The sequence below is a fragment of the Chlorocebus sabaeus genome, chromosome 10 (assembly GCF_047675955.1).
Source record: "Chlorocebus sabaeus isolate Y175 chromosome 10, mChlSab1.0.hap1, whole genome shotgun sequence".
Taxonomy (NCBI): domain Eukaryota; kingdom Metazoa; phylum Chordata; class Mammalia; order Primates; family Cercopithecidae; genus Chlorocebus; species Chlorocebus sabaeus.
The window spans coordinates 52,792,797-52,813,296 of record NC_132913.1 but is presented as its reverse complement, the minus strand read 5'-3'; the positions used below and the strand labels follow the sequence as shown (position 1 = coordinate 52,813,296).

General features: G+C 36.2%; 1 protein-coding gene across 2 annotated transcripts in view; it reads right to left on the bottom strand.

Moving 5' to 3' along the window:
* The window catches only part of CSRNP3 (cysteine and serine rich nuclear protein 3), a 219,676-nt gene extending 201,401 nt beyond the window's left edge, over nucleotides 1-18,275 (bottom strand). The window contains exons 1-2 of one of the 2 annotated variants that reach the window (XM_038001989.2): nucleotides 18,030-18,275; nucleotides 174-343 (exon numbers count right to left, since the gene is read on the bottom strand). The gene's annotated coding sequence lies outside the window, so the exon portion shown is untranslated. The remainder of the gene's footprint in view (nucleotides 1-173; nucleotides 344-18,029) is intronic. The other variant, XM_007965215.3, reaches the window with a different exon arrangement.
* Nucleotides 18,276-20,500: the final 2,225 nt, after the last annotated feature.

Genomic DNA, 20,500 nt, shown 5'->3' with positions numbered 1-20,500 from the left:
AGAAGTACACTGCTGAAGTTTAATTAACCAAAATTATATCATGTTTTACAAATACTTTGGTGTGATGAAGAACTTAAGAGCAGATACAGGCCAGTGAATTAAGCTAAAGCCCCCAAGAATGGCCCATGCAACACAATTTAGAGCACAACTGAAATAGAGCTTTAGATACTCACTGGTAAAATCATTAAAAGTGAACCATTGACACTATCAACACTCTCAGCACTGTCACAGCTGAAAACTTCATCATCTGATTCCTGCACTGAAGAGCAGGGTGAGGAGCCGTCGACTTCTTCAAACTTCCCCTTTAAAATTCCACTCATAGCTGCAGCGCTGTCACATGTACCTGTAACGGGAACAGGAGCAATGGAGCTGCTGATTGGATAGTCAAAGTCTCAAAGTCAATCGCGGGGGGCTGTACATTTTTGAACCACACATACAACATTATCATATCCATGCAGAAATTATTCTTCTCATAATGTTAGAAAGCATTGAAAACAATTCTACCCTAAGTCATCATTTTTATTCTCGTCCTGACAACAGTGTCTTATAAGAAAAAGTAAAAATTAAAAATATGAATATATTTGCTGCATAAGGAGATATGGCTTACTGTTTTGAAATGTCAAAATGGGGGTCAAATACACTTATTTGATTTGTTCTAGTAAATCGTGTATTGTCATTGACAGAGCCAGAGTTCAGAACAAAATAGCTCACTCACTTGCATACTGTCATATCCAGAGCATACTGATTAGGGTACATCTATCTTGCTTGGGATTTCTTTTTTCTCAGGTATAAAGGCATCTACTTTCCTGGGGCTCTTTGTCCATCAAAAATCAAATTGGTTGCTAGGAATGGCGATACCTGCAGAATTTAGATGCCTTATCATGTCTCCAGTCAATTTAGCAGAGCTACAGGGAATACTTGAGTCCTATGTCAAGGAGTTTGGCTGAATAGATTTTATACATGGCAAACCAGAGTCCTTAAATATTTTTTTGAATAAAATATTAATTTAAATCTCTTCACTCTCCATATTAACATGATCAGTGAAAGCCAGTCATATGCAGCCTGATACATTTCTTAAAATTTATTTACATCAATTTAGATGAATCACTAAACCTGAGAGTAGCAATTTCTTCATAGCTATATAGAGAAGCAGTGAAGGTGATCATGGGTTGCAAACAAAGATTCCTACACTGGTAGGTAACCTCAATAAGTAAGTTGGGTCATATGTAATAGAATCATACTCATCTTAGTCTTCTCTTTTGTCCAGTTATTTGCAACAAAGATACCAAGAAATACTTCACCTGAATGAAAATGATAGCATAAGTACAATAGTAAACGACCTCTTATTCAAGGAGACAATAGGTAGCAAGAAGTGTAACCTGTGGAGAGCCAGAGAAAGCATGCTCAGGCCAAAGGCTGAAGCTGTTACTTGGGTGCAGGTCATTTTGCTCTATGCTTTTCTTATTTAATCTCCTCTAACTCTGGCCAATGCCCCATTCATATTTAGATTCTACATTTTTCTTTCTCTTACTAATTTTGTTTACAAAGTCAAAGGAGCAATATTTAGACTGCTTATAAATTAAATCCCAACTTGAACTGGCTCTACAAGATAGCCCAAGATTGGTTTGGATAGATAACTTGGAAGAGTTAACAGACTAGGGAATCAAAACATCTCTTCCCCATCAGCTTCACACACTATCTGAAATGCTCTTGACTAGAGATGCATCAGTTTGGGGAACAAACTTGTTTACAAAAGACACCTGCACAATATATGATATCAAGGAAAAGTGACATCTTAAGCCATCAAATACCAGCATGGTGGTCCTATCTATACCTTTCTGGTAGTAAGAATCAAGTCTAACTGAAGGGACTTTTTTTATTTTTTTAAGAAAGTAGCAAACTAGAGACTGACCACCCTCCTTGTGCAACTCGTGGACATCATGCTCACCCTTGATTTTGGTAGGTAAAATTCCCTGGGGCATATTTATTCCATGTCTTTCTGTTGACTGACTTCTTCCATTTCTTTATTTTCTGCTTCCTCATATCCCCAGCTTATAGATGGCTTTGGCTTCTGACAGACTTACCTCTACCTTATCATATCCTCATATTCTGTCGGCCTCTATGCTGAACACTAATGACTCCTTTTTTTTTTTTTTTTTTAAGGGAATTTGAGTATCATCCTTTGATCCTTTGGTTGAGTATCATCCTTTGGTCATTTATGCTATTCTATAGAAAAGAGATCTATTTGTCTGTCATTTGTTTACGGGCCATTCATTATTCAGTAAACATCTACTGAGCTTTTATTATGTTCCAATGACTATTTTAGATGCTGGGGAGTGACAAAGAAGCAACATCAACAACATTAAGTTTTGTTTTCTTTTTTTTTTTTTTTTTTACTCTAATGGTGCTTATTACTGGGTGTTATTAGGGAAAGGAGTAGACAAATAAGAAGAAGAAAAAATAAGTTAAATATATAAACATCATATGGAGATAAATACTAATGAGAAAAATAAGCCATTAAGTGATATGGTGACTATAGGGTTGACTGAGCAAGAACATTTCATTTTTAGTTGATCAGTGAACTAATGTCACTTCACCAAGAGGTAATAACATGGAGGAGGTGAGGGAACCAACAATTTGGACTTCTTAGGGAATAGCAGTCTAGGACAAAGGAGTAGTGTGTGCCAAAGCCCAAGAGAGACACAGTGGGTGATAAGATCAGACAGGTCTTCAGGGCTTGACTGTGTAGAGCCTTCAAGGACTTTGGCTATTTCTCTAAGTGAGATAAGCCACTACAGGTACTTAAAACTATAGGGTTTAAGTAGTATAGTGCCAAGATCTGGCTTACATTTTAAAGAGACAACTCATCAGTTTGTTATTTCATCAGAAAACAGAGGGTCTATAATAAAGAAGGTAGCTTTGATGGGAAAAAGGAAAAGCCTAGTAGGGAGGATTTAGTGGCTCCAATAAGCAGTTACAATCAGAAAACCTGATAAGTCACCGGGCTGAAGAGGTCAATAGTTCCTTTGGGGTGGGAGTTGGGGAATAAGAATTTAGAAAGAAGTTAAAGTGGGGGGAAGGTCAAAGTGTTTCCTAAAATAATTTAGTTACTTAATTTCACCTAGGACCATCTCTGGTTTCTAGCTTTGTTAATTATTCGATGATGATGGAGGTACCTTACCTACTAGATTTAAAATAAGAATCATCCAGATGCTATGTACCACTTGTGGTGCTACTGTGGCAAAATAACAACACAAATGTAAGCTTTCTTTTATCACTCTAAAGAAATATTTCTTTTAATTCAATAGAGTAAAGGCAATATGTGGATGGTGATCATTCTCAAGGATGTATTTATTGATCGGAAGATGGAGGCACGGAATTAATAACTATTTTATCCATCATTCGCCCTAAAGTTATTTATTCAATATTTTTGAAAGTCAAATCACCACTACCTACTATAATAGGGACTACAGGACTCTGGATCTGGGTTGACCCACTTTGAAAGCCAAGCAGCCTGCACCTTAAAAACTCACTTGTAGACCTAACATAACCTTTATTTGGTTAGACAGACGCTCATCTTGCAGTGATGTTTGACAGTTTTAGAAATATTGCAGGAAAGTTCTGAAGGACTGAAAGCTATTGTTGATTTTTTAAAATGTTGTTGTACCTCATGTTTATCAGTTATAGGAAACTATTTGGAAATTGCTGCACTACATAGGTGTTTAATTGATTTTTTTATCTAATATAAAATCAATGTAAATAATTTCTGTCAATGTGATATATTTGGTCACATTTATACTTCTATGCCCTGGAAGCTCTGAAGATACTTGCACAAAGTCATTAGAGAAAGATTGAATTGTACAATTATATATCTAAGTAAACACAAAAATAAGGTGGAAAAAAAATATTTTCCACCTTAGTTTCTGATAGACACAGTATCTATAAGGACTTTGATCTTGGACTTCCATCCTCCAGAACTTTGAGAAATAAATTTCTGTTGTTTATAACTCTCCCAGTCTGTGATATTCTGTCGTGGTAACCAGAACTGATTAAGACATAGAGTAATCACAGTTTGAATTAAAATATTCAAAATGACAATATAGTAATTTTAAACAAAGCTTAGGAGACTCAGAGAGAGAGAAAGAGCGAGAGCAAGCAAGAGAGAGAGAGAGATTGAGTGAGAAAGAAAGGAATTGTTTTCTTCTAGTTTGTTTTCACCAATCTAATTCTGTAGTACACTCTGGTTGTACTACCAAAATTGCGATGTTGTAATGATTCCATGGCAATAGAAGCAAGATCACACAGGGAAAGCTAAATTGTGAGAGAATAGGATGCTACTCCCATTCAGATGTCTGCAGTAATAGGTGGGGAGGGAGGAAAACTATGGGAAAAGACAGTTATTATGAACATTCTTTATTGAGTTTGTCCTATCCACATAGTCAAGCAAAAGTGACCATAAACAATATTTTTAAAACACCCTATAATACAGAATGCTCTTTCTGACAGTACATGGCTGGAAAAAACTGTTAGCAAACAGAGGGAAGTACAGATGACTTGATTTATATCTTCTAGCACTGAAAAATGGTATTTGTTGTGTATGTTAGAGGTCAGAAGTTCCGCAATTCTACTCCAAGGTCCCCTCACAAGCCCTGAGTTGGTCCAAAAAGATGATACCTTCTTAGGTTTTTAAAATAGATCTCCTATAATCCCAGGACTTTGGGAGGCTGAGGCAGATGCATCACTTCAGGCCAGGAGTTTGAGCCTGGTCAACCCCATCTCTACGAAAAATACAAAAATTAGCCAAATGTGGTGGTGCATGCTTGTAATACCAGCTACTTGGGAGGCTGAGGCATAAGAAAATTTGCTTGAACCTGGAAGGCGGAGGCTGCAGTGAGCCAAGATAGCCTGGGTGACAGTGGGACTCTTGTCTCAAAAATAAAATAAAATAGCTCTAATGGGAATTGTTGCATTATTACTGATTCTATATACAATAATTCATTTTAAGATGTATATAAAACACAATTTTCTTACTAGTACTCCTAAGATAAGAATTGTTACAATTGCTATATTTATTCAATAGAATGCTATGATCTGAATGGTTGAGTCCCATAAAATACATATGTTGAAATTTTAACCCCCAAGGTGGTGGTATTACGGGGTGGAGCTTTGGGGACATAAGTAAGTGAGCATGCTGGCTCACATCTGTAATCCTAGCATTTTGAGAGCCAAGGCAGGCAGATCATCTGAGGTCATGAGTCTGAGACCAGCCTGGCCAACATGGTGAAACCTGGTCTCTACAAAAAATACAAAAATTGGCCCAGTGTAGTGGAGCATGCCTATAGCCCCAGCTACTCGGGAGGCTGAAGCACAAGAATCGTATGGACCCAGGAAGTGGAGGTTGCAGTGAGTCAAGATCACTCCACTGCACTCTAGCCTGGGCAACAGAGCAAGGCTCCATCTCAAAAAAAAAAAAAAAAAGCACATCTCGTGATCTGAGATCTGAGAGGCTAGAGCTGGAAAAAAGTCTTCGCAGAAAAAAAGAAAGAACGGAATCTGCACTGTTACTACTAATTTGCCTTCCTGTATATAGGGAAGCAGTACTGTGTACTACAATAATACTTACACTGGGCAAATCATTAAATTTCCTGGGGAGATTTTTTAAAATATATACAGAGTCTCAGAAACCACCAGGAATCCCTGGCATGGTGAAACACCAGTTGCTTCAAAACCCAGTTTCACCATTTCCTGAATAGGCTCTCTTGAGCAAGTTATTTAATTTCTCTCAGTCTAAGTTTTCTTACCTGTCAAATGGGGCTAATAGTAGCTATTCTATTTTATTTTATTCTTCTATTTTTATTTTAGGTTCAGGGAGTACATGTGCAGGTTTGTTACATGTGTAAATTGTGTGTCACGGGTGCTTGGTGTACGCATGGTTCCATCACCGAGGTAATGAGCGTACCCACTAGGTAGCCTTCCAGTCCGCTTTCCCACACTCTGTCACCTCGAGCCCTCCCCAGTGTCTACTGTTCCCATCTCTGTGTCCATATGTATTCAGTATTTAGCTCCCACTTATAAGTGAGAACACGCGGTATTTGGTTTTCTGTTCTTGTGTTAGTTTGCTTAGGATAATGGCCTCCACGTAGCTATTTCATAATGCCAGAATGTGCATTGTAGGTGTTCTAATTTCCATACTACCCACCCCACTGGTACATAGTTTGTATTCCAGGATGCCTTGTATTAGAGCTAAAAACAAAAATCACACTCTAAAATCTTGTCTGGGTGTGTAATCTAGCCAGTTTAGCGTAAAGGAGAACTATAAATCAGGACTGAGTGCTCACACCACACCATTTCCACTTTGAGGTAGGAATGAATAGAGGCAGCACAGAGCACTAGGAAAGATGGTGAAAAGTCTTCCTGTTGAGGATGCCCTGGCTGATTTGGTGGGTAGGCATGATCAGTTGGTGTCAGAGCACGTTGCCTCCCTTGTTAAGTGATCCTGTCTTGTCAAAGCCCACCTCACACTCCAGGAAAGATGCTGGTGCTCCCTAAGCAGTCACCAGCAGTCTGGTTTGAACTACAGTAATCTCAGGGGGTTTGTCAGGGTATATTTCCTCTCCTGTCAAGTGATTGTATCGTGCCAAGAGTCTACTCACGCTACAGGAAGAAGTGTGCATTGATTAAGTCCGTACGTGCAATTTTACACCTGTAGTTTCTCCACTAATAACATGAGCATATAACCTTCTTATTCAGTGTTTTCCAAATCCATGTGCTTTTGTTTTATTTGATTTTTGGTTTTGGGTCTAATGCATTGTATTTCATTGAATAATTAGGCCATGATATTTAACCAAACCCCTAAAGGGACATGTTTGGTTTATTTTTGAGTATTTGTTATTATAAATCACAGTATAATTAGCATTTCCTTTTTTATTTAAATTTTTTTCTCATTTTTATAGACAGAGGATCTCGCTATGTTGTCCAAGCTGGTTTTGAATTCCTGGGCTCAAGCGATCTTCCTGCCTCAGCCTCTCAAAGTGTGGGGATTACAGGTGCAAGCCACTGCACCTAGCCAACATTTTATATACATTTATATATCTATCTCTTATTATACCTTTAAGGATGAATTCCTAGAAGTGGAAATATTGAGTCTTTCATACACATTGCCAATTTGGTTCTTCCAGTAAGGTTCTGCCAATTTACATTTCTTTAAGGGTGCATTGGGATATTACTTCACTCTTGCCAATACTGTGGCATTGCTATTTCTTAAAACTGTTTATGAACTTGTCAGCTACTCAAGATAATACTTATAGTTAACACACACAGAGTGCTCACTGTGTGCCAAGCACTGTTCTAGCCCTTCATATATGTACTAGGTAGGATTCTAAAGTGGCCCTTAAGATGCCCTACCATGTAATACATACACCCTGTGCCCGTATAACCGTAGATATGTGAATACTGTGAGACACCACTCCTGCGATTGTATTATGTTTATGTTGCTATGTTTATGTTACATAGCAAAAAGGATTTTGCATATGAATTAAAGACCCAAACCAGATAGAGAGATGACGCAGGTGGGCTTGGCTTAATCACATGAGTCCTTGGAAGCAAGGTCTAGAGGTCAGATACTATGGATGAGAGGGATTCAGTGAGAGAGGGATTCTCTGTGGCTGACAGGAAATAGGAAAGAGTCACATGACAGCGCATGTGTGTGGCTTCCAGGAGCTGAGAGCAACCTTCAGCCAGCTGACAGCAAGCAGGAAAGAGAAACCTCATTTCTATCAGCCCAAGGAGCAGAATTCTGCCAAAAACCAGAATAAGCTTGGAAGTAGATTTTCCCCCAGAGTGACCAGATACGAGTTCAGCCAAGTGACACCTTTATTGTAGCCTTGTGAGGCCCTGAACAAATAACCTACTCATATCGTGCAGGACTCTTTTTTTTTTTTTTTTTTTTGAGACCGGTCTCACTCTCTCACCCAGGCTGGAGTGCAGTGGCAGTGGCCCGACCGTGACTCAGTGCAGCTTCAACCTCATGGGTTCAAGTGGTGATCCTCCTGCCTCAGCCTCCAAGTAGCTAGGCGTACAGGCATGTAACACCACGCCTCACTAATTGTTTTGATTTTTAGTAGAGATGGGATCTCACTATGTTGAACTCCTGAGCTCAAGCAAACCTCCCGCCTTGGCCTCCCAAAGTGCCTGTGCAGGGCTCCTAACCTACAGTAATATAAGCTGATAAATAAATGGTTTTAAGTTGTTCAGTTTGTGGGAATTTGTTACATGTTAATAGAAAATTAGTATAATATATATATCAACTCATTTAATCTTCATAGCCATATAAGATAGGCATTATTATTAATAATACCATTTAGAGATTAAAAACTGAAGCATATGGGGGTTAGGTGATGAGGCCAAGGTCATACAGGTAGTTTTAGAGCCAGAGTTCAAATCCAGGCATTTGGGGACTTGAAATCATAATTTTATCATCACAGACTTTCATGACTTTCCATACCTTACTTCTTGATATTGTTTTGTTTTGTTTTTGAATACTTAGAATTACATTTTTTCTCCCACATACTTTCTTTTTATTCTTAATGTGTTTCTGTGTGTGTATGTGTGTGCCTACGTTACTTAATTTTCCTTTTCCTGGCAAAATATACATAAATATTGTTTATAAACATTCATAATAGCTATAAAAAGGACATACTTCATTTGTGATTTTTGGTGTTTTTCAATTGCCTTTGCAGAAAAAGTAGGTTATGAATACTCTTTATAGCTAGGTGCCTTCAGAGGGTTTAATGAGAATTCTTTGGGATATTTTTCATATTGTCTATAATGTTCTATTTATTTTTAGTTAATAAATAGCTTCACTTTTGGATAAACAGATGATAATAATGTTCCTGAGTTTTTACTTGGTGCTAGAAACTAAATTCTGTGAACATGTTATCTTGTTTGCCCTTACAATGATTCTGAATTAAGCACTATGCTTCCCTTTTTATCATGAAGCAACATGAAGCTTAGGATAGAAGTAACTTACGTACATTGACAAAGGCAATTAAGTAACTGAGCTGGAATTAAAACTTACCTTGCCTGACTCCATAGACTGTGCTCTTTATAGTCATGCTACACCCCTTCTATATAAAACTTGGCATAAGTTTCCTACTCAATTTCTTAATAAATTTCTTGTGAGCAACTGAAGAATGGGATCTTATTTAAAGATTCAAGAAATGTTCAACAAAGAACCACGTACTTTTGAAGAAGAAAAGTAAGGTAAACAGAAGACAAGAAGTGAGAGAAAAGGAGTAGTTTCCAGATTTTCCTCGTAGAGAAGTTTAAACAAAATGGAATCATGCTTTTGGAAGTAAAACTTCTTGAGACAGCAAATATTTTGAAACATATGTACACGTGCTGCTTTTCTGAAGTTTAAGAGCACAACATGGGGGAGAGGAAAAAAAAAGCAAAAATTTTTAAAAACTGAATATATTACTCTGATAAAGAACGAACACATACGTAATTGAATAATTTTGGAAGCGTTTTTGTATTAGGAACATTGGAGCTATTTTTATAGTTTGGAAATTATAAAATGTAGACCACGTTTCAGCCTTTGAGTTAGAGGCTCTTTAATAACGCAGTAGATACACATCTGTCTTAAAAATGCTTAGTGAAGCAAGCATATACAAAATAAAATCTGCAAGACTTTAGTAGGAGACTTTTGTGTTGGGAAGGGGTCTATGATGAAGTAGGTCTAACAGTGTCCTTTTTTTTTTTTTAACTTTTCTTTCTTTCTTCCTTTTTCTTTCTTTTCTTTCTTTTTTTTTTTTTTTTTTACAGGATCTCACTCTGTCACCCAGGCTAGAGTGCCGAGAGGTGACCTCGGCTCACTGCAACCTCCAACTCGCAAGTTCAAGCAATTCTCCTGCCTTGGCCTCCCAGGTTGCTGGGACTAAAGGCACTCACCACCATGCCTGACTAAATTTTGTATCTTTTGCAGCAACCAGGTTTCACCACATTGGCCAGACTGGTGTCAAATTCTTGGCCTCAGTGATCCACCTGCCTTTGCCTCCCAAAGTGCTGGGATTACAGGTGTGAGCCACCATGCTTGGCCTATAGGTCTAATTTTTTTTTTTTTTTTGGAGATCGAGTCTGGCTCTGTTGCCCAGGCTGGAGTACAGTGGCATGATCTTGGTTGATTGTAAACTCTGCCTCCCGGGTTCAAGCGATTCTCCTTTCTCAGCCTCCTGAGTAACTGGGATTACAGGTACCTGCCACCACACCTGGATAATGTATACAAATATTTGTATTTTTAGTAGAGACGAGATTTCACCATGTTGGTCAGGCTGGTCTCGAACTTCTAACCCTCATGTGATCTGCCTGCCTCAGCCTCCCAAAGTGCTGGAATTACAGGCATGAACCACTACGCCTGGCCTACAAGTTCTTAATATTACATACCCTTCATTAAAAGTCTTAGTGTACGTTAGCATAGAAAAGACTTAACAGGAATGGATATTATTTAAATATCATCCAGATTTCCCTAAATTTATTTAACCATAGAACATTTTTATGAAATCTTCAATTACATTTCTGAGAACTATGCCCCAATTTTGAAAATGCTTGATATTAATATTTTGAAGGTCTTACCTTTGCTCTTCTTTAATAATTCTAGGATTTGTTTTCACAATTGCACTTTCTTATATAATACTAACTTTACCAGATGATGCCCAGCAATTTAATTGTAGTTAATATGGAAAAAAATAGAAAATCTAGCCAATCAAGAGGGATTTTTTTTCACCCACTAGCAAGCAATAATACTTAGGAAGTCATTACAAATACTGAGGATAATTTTGCTCCTTCCATTCTTGACTTATAAACAGAAAAACATGACTAGGAACAACAACTAAAATTGCACACAATGGCTTACTATACTACAAATTCTGCGCTGAAAAGTCCTCTATGTACACCTGCCAATCTTCACAATACTACGCAGGTAGATAACCAAATTTTACAGATAAGAAAACTAAGGCTCAGATAGTTCAAGCAACTGGTCCAAATTTACACAGGCAATAAGAGGGTATGTCTGTTTGATTACAAAATCAATCAATTAGGAAGCCCATCAATGATTATCCTGCACTACCTAAAGAACCAGAGAGAGAAGCCAAAGTCACTGTACCCCATTAGCTCAAAGGATGCATTTCTAGAAATAGGCATGCTGCCTTCATGGCTGAATCACACATTTAAGGGTTATATGTATACTACAGTATAGCTCCATGTAAATGAACACATTTATGGTACATTGGTAAGTACTCCTTTTCCTTCAGATTAAATTCATCAGGATATTTCATTCATTATTCTTTTGGTCATTTTTACCTAGTTGTGGTGATATTTACATCAAAGGACTTCTACCAGTCCCATATTGTCTGCTTACTTTTACCTTTAGGCATAGTAAACCCCAGTGATACACAGCATGCAAGCATGCACACTTGTTTTCTTTGTAGTTTATTCAGCATTGTCACTTACCAGGCAGTATGGCTTAGAATTGTTCACCAGTACAGAACACAAATGGCAGAAAGTGAGCCCAGAGCAGCATAAAAATATTGCTGAACAATTTTAACTTTAATCAAATGTTGTTGAACAAATTTAACTCAAGAGAATGGGGATTCATTGACTAAGAGTGGATGTATGAGAGCACTCAGAGATTGGTTAAATATATACTACTATATTTTCTTACACAAACATTAATTAACACTTGTATTATATATTAATATAACAATTACAGTTAATTACATTAATTTACAATTAACCCATTGATTTAGTATATGATAATCTGTGTGTGTGTATCAGAAACCAAGCAGTATTACAATGAAACAGAGCGGGGAAGCATGAAATGGGAACTACATGCAGATAAAATCCCCTGTTAATGTAGGAGAGCACAGATAGCATTTGGACAATAAAAAGTCTGCAAGACAAAACCTTGCTTGGCTTAATGACATTTAGGTGACATGGACATTGTCACACTGAATAACGTTAACAGAGAAGAACATGGAAGGAAGAGACTATCTGAGAATGTAAGGAGTGTCTACCATTGAGAGGATGTAAGAGGAGGCTAGATGACTATCTGATAAGACAATTTGCTTAACTATTCAGTCAGCAAAACAATTTGGGGGCACATACTGTGTATCAGGCATTGTATTAGGCGTTGATGCAGAGATGAAGGAAACTCCTTGCCATCAAGAACGATAATTTCGATAGTGAGTAAAAGGGTACTGAGACATCACAAAGTGGTTGTAATGACCACACACCAAGAAGCTCTGGCAGGGAGCACAGGACAGGCCTGCAGCTTCTCTCCTTGGCCCTACCTGTATGTTGAGGGAAGATCTCTGAAAATAGAAGATTGTAATGGCATCTCCAAGCTCAGTTTTCCATTTAACACTCAGCTCTAGGTAACTTCAGTGGGCAGCATGAGAGCAGCCCCTTGGGGCCCTTATTGATTTAGATGTACAGGGGGTAAATCATTTTAAATTTTAAGTATGAGTTTCATGAGCAACGAGAAGGGAATTTTGATTAGACAGAACAAAGGTGTCTTTTTTTTAATCACTTTTGAAACCCTTTCCAGAATCTTTCTGCTTTAAAATGCTGACACCATCACAACCAGTATTACCTGGGTAATGACTGATGACAAATATTGATTTTTTATGGCTAGCCTAACCTGAGGAGAGAAAAGCAAATGAAAATCTTTGTAAATACATTCAGGGCTCCTGTTTAGGAAACTATTTGTTTCATTATTAAATATATTGTGATATATCCACAACATGACAGCAACTAACTGTATCCACACTTGCTAGAAAACAAAGCTCAAATGCATTTTGACCATGACAGCAAACTAAAAAAGTCAAGGAGACTGTGATAGTAGGTCAAAGCCATTAGGCTCACTGGATACCAGGGGCAGGTCTGAAGTGGAGAATTTTGTGCAACTCTAAAATCCCTGTGTTGTTATGCATCAGAGTCCATCTGGCCACACCATGCTTTTTCACCTCCATGCAAAGCCTTTCTAAGTTCTGCTTTTCTTTCATCCAGTGTTTAATGCACTACATCCAATATCTAATACAAACACATAGTGCCTGACTGTTGTAATTTTGCATAAGCAAATGCTTAGTTTCCCACTAAAAATGATCATTGTCCTCTCTGTGCCTTAATTTTGTCATAGGTAAAATGAAGAATCCAGGAAGAAGTTCTCTCTACAGGGCAGTCCCATGTTTCTAGGGCAATAGAAGACTAAACTATGAAAAGGTAATACATGAATTAAATGAGTTTTTGCCAAGGAATTTATAGTAAATATTGTTTAAAGACATAAACATTTGCATAAAAATTACTTTTGCCAGGCACAGTGGCAGAAGCCTGCAATCCCCCAGCCACTTGGGAGGCAGCAGCAAAATAATCATTGGAACCCAGGAGTTTGAGGCTGCAGTACACTGTAATCTCGCCTGTGAATAGCTTGCTGCACTCAAGCCTGGCAACATAGCAAAGCTCTATCTCTAAAATATAAAATAAAATAAAATAAAACAAAATAAAATAAAATAATACCTACACATATAAAAATTTGAAAACCACATTTGATGGTGTTGGTGATTTTTGTTTAAAATAATGTCATTTTATGAATATGCACAAGTCAGGAGATATGGAGAAATGTCTTGTGTGCACCATCCTTTGTGGTACTGGAAAATAATATATTAAGCTCTTGATCTAAGGAAAATATAAGAGCTTATTGGAAATAAGTCACATGCATGCTTATCTACTTTTTAGGCCATGATATGAGATCATGAAGTGGATCATGAAGTTGATCTCATATCAAAGTGATTTCCTTACTATATGTGATTCTTAGAAATAGCACTGATATTTATCTAGATCGTTATAATCTTGAATTAAATACCTTAAAAGTTACATTGAGTGTTTTCTCAGAGCATGCACATTCAACAGTTTTCAGCTCAAACAATTTAGACCATTATAATAACTGAAATCTAAGCAATTGACAGAGAAATCAAATGATCTGCCCAACCGATTCATTGAGATATGTGAAACATCCAAATGTGACAATTAGCTGGATAAATCCATTCCTTGCTTCTTCATACAAAATCATAATGAAAAAGCAATAATGCTGTTTTGAACCAACCCCCTTTTAATATCTGTATAAGTCTTGTATTAAACTATCAAGCATTAAATATATTAGTCAAAAATAACATTTGATTAATAAGACCTTTAAGTTGCGATGTAGTATAGTACAAATGTTAATGTAATTTTTTTATTTGACTGGATTACCTTATGTATATAGCACAATTTGAACATTATGAAATCTGACCCAAGATTTCTTACTCTCGTGTTATTTCCGTTTCTTGTAAATCCCACCCCTCCATTTCCAGCAATAAGAGGTTATTTGCCAAACTAGCATATTTCCATTACAGATGTAAAGTTGTCTACTTATATTATAGCAGAAGTAATTAAGTATTTTGTTTTCTTTAGTATATTTTGTGAGACTTTAAGAGGCCATGAAAACCCACCCACAATTCTGGCAAGCTACTTTTAGCAAAGAAAGAAGCATGAAGCAGTAAGTAGAAATGACTAACAAGCTGTATTTTTAAATTATCTGTAGCTGAGAGTAAGCCTACAAAATGCATTCTCTTCAGGATCTTGACATGCATTGATAATTTTGGTCGTGCCTTAAATAGGGGTTATCTGCACAGGTCACATAATCCATTTACTAGTCCATCTGATTTGTTGTTAGCGTGCTCTTTAATGTCATCAGTGTTTATGCTGAAAGTGCTGTCACTGAAGTGCTTTGTTCATGTTAATTGATAAAAACGAAATACTTCCCACCATCCTAGCTTTTTTTTGAAAAACAACATACTGACATGACAAATTAATTTAACTTTAAATAATATGTTGGCTACATATTAAATATTTTAACACATAGTTTAAGCATGTTGTGCTTTATTTGCTACACTGCTAACACTAAATCTAATATGGGACTAAGGTGAATATTATGAAAATAAAGTACGATATGTCACAAATATTTAAATGAGTTGTAAAGAGAAAATAGAGTTAGGAATCTCATCTGAATTATAATAAAAATAATAGGAAAGCTGTAACAGCTTTATGATGATTTTTTCTCTTAACAAATAGCTGAGAGATTTGAAAAAATGGTGTATGGGATGACAGCGCTGCCTTTGAAGCACATAATTTTATAATAAAAATGTTTTAAATTAAGGAAATGCCTAGGATAGAATATGATGATAATTGTGATTATTTTATAGAGAAAAACTACATAAAAGTAATGTTTACTTTCAAAGGAAGCAAAAATGTTTCAAATAAAGCAAAAAGGTTATATGTGCATTTACAGTAATTTATATTAAATTTTAAATTAATTACCTTAACATTAACACAAATAGCTTTTAGATTGTTGGAATGTGTAATTTTTATATATATATTAAATAGATTACAAAGGTAAGGAAATAACTGCATTAAAAAAACATGGTTTGGGCATTAAGTTTAAAAAATTCTTATTCTAATGTCAAAATGTGTTTCGAAAGCTCCTCACTATCCACAGCCTGGACATATGTCAAGATTTTCTTTTTATGATTAAAGTGATTGATACATTAAAAAATACTTCTTATTTATTGTATTATTCAGTATATTGCAAACCACTGCAAACATAAAGAGAAAAAGGAAAGAGTGTTGTGAAAAGGACAGAAGGTTGTACATAGTGAGCTCCATTAAAAACCTACATTTAAATCTTAAAAATGTTTGTACCAAAGGAAAAAAAAATGGTGATGCCTTCCCGTTTCTCACTGAAAGCCTTACATGGTTTTCATTTGCCTTGTTTCATCCTTCACTTGGACAGTAACCTCTTAACTGTTTTCTTTCATGCTTTTTTTTTCTCTCTTGTCTCCACTCCAGCACACATTCTCTCTCTCTCTCTCTATCTCTTCCTGTGGATTCTGCAGTAAAAGCTACCCCAGTTGTCTCATTTTTATAAGACTTGCAGACGTCTGCCAGTGGCTGATAGGAAATGCTGATTGAGAAAGGGTTTATCTACTTTTCATCCAAAATATGTGAACCATTAAGGAAATTATAAAAAGCAGCAACAATATACTCTAGTTTTATTCAGTCCTCTCCCTTAGTGATTATTAAAAGGGTGATATTTTTAGCCAAAGAAAGCAAAATGCATCTGCAGCAGCTGGTTTCCAAGGAAACAGAATAATTTAAAACCATGTGGAACTCTGCTCTCTAATTTTCATCAATTCCCCTTCATTCCTGGAGGTAGCTTTACTCAGAATTTATAATTTCTAAAAAATATAGCTGCATTGATTTATTTCCTCTAAAACATTTTAGGAAATGAATATCTGGTTTTATATATCACCTTGTATTTCAATCTTGGGGTGAGGGGTGGATTAATTTCAACCATTGTTTTGCTTAAAAAAAATCAGAAAGATCCATCAATAATTAGAAACATGCCAAAATTTCAGTATTATGTAATAATTTTTGAAATCCAGAAATAATTCAAAATAAACCATACCAGAATACTTACTTGGTTCATTATGACACTTATCCATATAAACGTGTTATTAACTATATTTAGTACATTTAGGAAATTTAAGGTAATTCTCCACTCATTTAGATAATTCATACCTAATATTCAGCAATTTTCTCACTCTTATTTTAATTTTACAAGAACTATTATATTTGTGTCTGTTTATTCAAAGACAAAATCTGTCTCAAACCAAAAAAGTGCAATAAATTTAAAAAATGAAAAACAATTAACAAGAAAAACAATAGCAAAAAATACTTAGAAATTATATAGTCATTCCTATTAGTTTTGATTCATTCAAAAAGGTATTAAAATATGTATGAACAAATTATTTACCTCATTGAAAGACTTTTATTATTATAATCAACAGGTATTAATTGATTGCCAGTGTACTCAAGTTAGTAATAATTCTTGAAAGCTCAATTTTAATGAGATTCTACCACCGTTAAATGACCTATATTTATGAATTAAAGTAACTATAGAATTAAGTGACTGGGAGTTCAATTTTTTTGTATGTTTTTACTACAAGTGTGTTATTTATTGTACATACTTAGAACTTGTCCTTATTTTCCCTAAGGGAATATAAAGGACCATATTAGGAGATATAAGCAACTAGTAAAGTTGTTAAAAAAAATATTGCCTAGAGATATTATCAACAATATAAATGCTCTGATGGAATTCTCATCTAGATGTGTTTGATAAATTAAACTACCAATGAAACATGCCCGTTAAGATGCTATTTTTTACAGCAATGTTTAATCCTTCAAAATTAGGTTTCTGTGCTTTAAAATAAAAACGGCTCCATGTAAGTTAACAAAGAGACAAATCATTAATTATCACGTAAACTTAAAGTTTACCGAATAAAATAATGCAACTCTTGAACAACATGAGATTTATCAAGAGGAGTAAGTTAAATAAAAGGGCTTAAATGCACACAAATCATTCATTCTAAATTAGTGCTGAAAGAGTCTATAACCTGCAAAAATAGTTTTCCTAAGCCTTTTACTGCATTGTCAACATTAAAAGTCACCACATGAAATTTTATATTGTATATTCACAGAAGGCTCCATTTTCTCAGGACCTGTGGAATTTACCGAGGTTTTCTCATCCTTCCTGCGATTCCTAGTAACATAAGCTTGAATTAAACATTTTTAAAGAGACACATGATGATTCATTTTATCTATTAATTTTGCTTCAATGACACTTGCATAGAAAGTTATTTAGGATAAGACATGCCTCTGGTGATTGTTTTGTTTTGTTTTTAATCAGCTAAGGGTTTTGCAGAGAGAAAGAACAGCAAGCTCATTGCAAAGCTTCCTCAAGTAATAAAAGGGCACGCTTTCGGAAAATGTCCTCAGAATAATTTTTCTATCATAAAATTGTTTCAGTAAATATTGAGAAGCATTCTCCTTTAAAGAAAAAAAGAATTTTCTTTTCTTTTTTTTTTATTTTTTGCTCTTACCTGTAAATATGGTTTCTGTACTTCGGCTCCGTCAGAACACACTGAAGAGAGTACACTCCTCCCTCGTCTATCCATCAGGCGGCAGCCAACCAATAACAAAAGCCAGATCCTGGCATTCTCTAGCTCATGCTCCCTGCTTTGCTTCCATTCCTTGTTCCCTCCCACCTCCACTCTTTTAGAGGACGATTCCCTGCAGCTGGGAGAGAGGAAGGGAGTGGAGAAAAGAAATATGGAGAGAAAAGCAGAGATGCAAGATGTTTCAAAAAATAGCTCCAAACTATGGGAAATGTCTGCAGATGACCTCAGCTGAAGTAAAAAATCTTGCTTTGGATTTAGAAAAATAGACTTAATCAATGCTTCACCTACCCGAAATCAAAGCAAAATGCTCATAGTAAAACCTAGGTAAATTGCCTGTTTTTCAGTTCCCACTGATTTTTCTCAATGAAAAAAATGTACCTCCTCCATTATACATTTTGATATGCAAATAAAGGAGGGAGACTGAACATCAAGATGACATTATGCATATTCAGTTTGCAAAGAGATAAAATTAAAATGAATCAACACCCTTTACTTTATGTTTTGTATTGTTTGCACTACGACCTCTGTTTGATAATGTTTTCTTTCAAACCCAGTTTCGAGGCCTAATCAGTATGAAAAATATTTCATTCTGAGCATTAGAATATTCAAATATTTCAAAGTTATGTGGTTTATATTACTTCAGATTCCTTAAATGCCATCAATTTGTGAATAATAGAACTTGTTAAAGATTAAAAGAGATCAGTCACTTGGTTGCCGTGCCTCAAAGTGACCAGTTGAACTCCAATTTTATTCTAATAAACTTGAACAAAAATAATTTCACTTCTGAACCTAGAGGCATAGCATGCATTAAAGGACAATTGAAGAAAACATCAAATTAGGATTTTTTAAAGGCAATAAAGCAAATTCATCTGCAGTTTCAAACAGGTTAATTTTTTAAATACTGCAATACAAGCCATAAATTTTTATCTTTATGATAAAAATTCTCTCAACTGAGCTTCCTCTAGTGGAGGTGGTCTGAAAAATTTCCTTAGGAAGACATAAACAGTCGATATCACCACTATAGGGGTATGTACTGTCTACCTGAGATATTTATAAGCCTTGCTCTTCAATTTCTTAAATCAGTAATGTGTCCTCATGGGAATAAGGCCAGAGGGAGTAAAATAAGAGGGGAGGGCAAGCAAGTATTCTTTAAGAGTTACTGGCATGATGGTAAATCATTAGTCCAGGAATAACTGTACAGGAAGGGCTTAGGGGTGTCAATATTGTTAGGAGGGGAATGCTGGTGACTTAACCTGACACTAACTTTAGCTAGAAATGCACTGATTTTACTTAGTTTGCACTGTTATTTGGAGTAGCTTTGGGAGGCTCTGCTAAAGATTATGCAGAAGATTAAACTATCTCTTATTCCCACCCCCAAGTCCTCTATTATGAAAAATGCTTTCAAAGCCTTTGTGTTCCTATTGCTAGGCATAACTGGAGGAATCCCTAGGACTGACAGCGTTTTTAGAAGTGGTTGTTCGGGGCTTTCTACATCAGAATCACTGGAGGAAGACTTATAAAAAATGCAGGTTCATGGGCCTCCTCCGGATTTAATGAATAAGCATTTGAGGAGTTTCTGACTCAGCATTTTTAGCAAGCTCTCCCAGGTGATTTCTATGTCAAATATGATTGTAGACAGAGACTTGTAGGCAAGTGTTTGCTGGGCACAAATTCTAATCAGAATTCTTCTGTTTAGATGATGGTGCCATTATCTCAGATAGCAAAAAAAAAAAAAAAAAAAAGAGAGAGAGAGATTTGGGAGCAAAATAACAAAATTAGTTTGGACATTTTGAACTTTTTGGGTATCCAGATTAAAATATTAAATAGTCAGTTAAACTCATAAATAAGGCTGGGGTGCAGGTTCAGTTTGGAACCCCTAGCATCTAGAGTTTGGTTAAAGTAATGAAAATAAATGAGCACCCTAAGGGTTTAATATAAAAATTTTATAAAGAACTCACACAATTTAACAGTGGAAAAACAAACCCAATACAAAATGAACAAAAGACCCCAATAGATATTTCTCCAAAGAAGACATAAAAATGGACAACAGGTTTATGAAAATGTGCTCAGCATCACCAATCCTCAGGACAATGTAAATCAAAATTACTAAGAAATACCACCTCAAGGCCGGGCGCGGTGGCTCAAGCCTGTAATCCCAGCACTTTGGGAGGCTGAGACAGGCGGATCACGAGGTCAGGAGATCGAGACCATCCTGGCTAACACGGTGAAACCCCGTCTCTACTAAAAATACAAAAAAAAACTAGCCGGGCGTAGTGGCGGGCGCCTGTAGTCCCAGCTACTCAGGAGGCTGAGGCAGGAGAATGGCGTAAACCCAGGAGGCAGAGCTTGCAGTGAGCTGAGATCCAGCCACTGCACTCCACCCTGGGCGACAG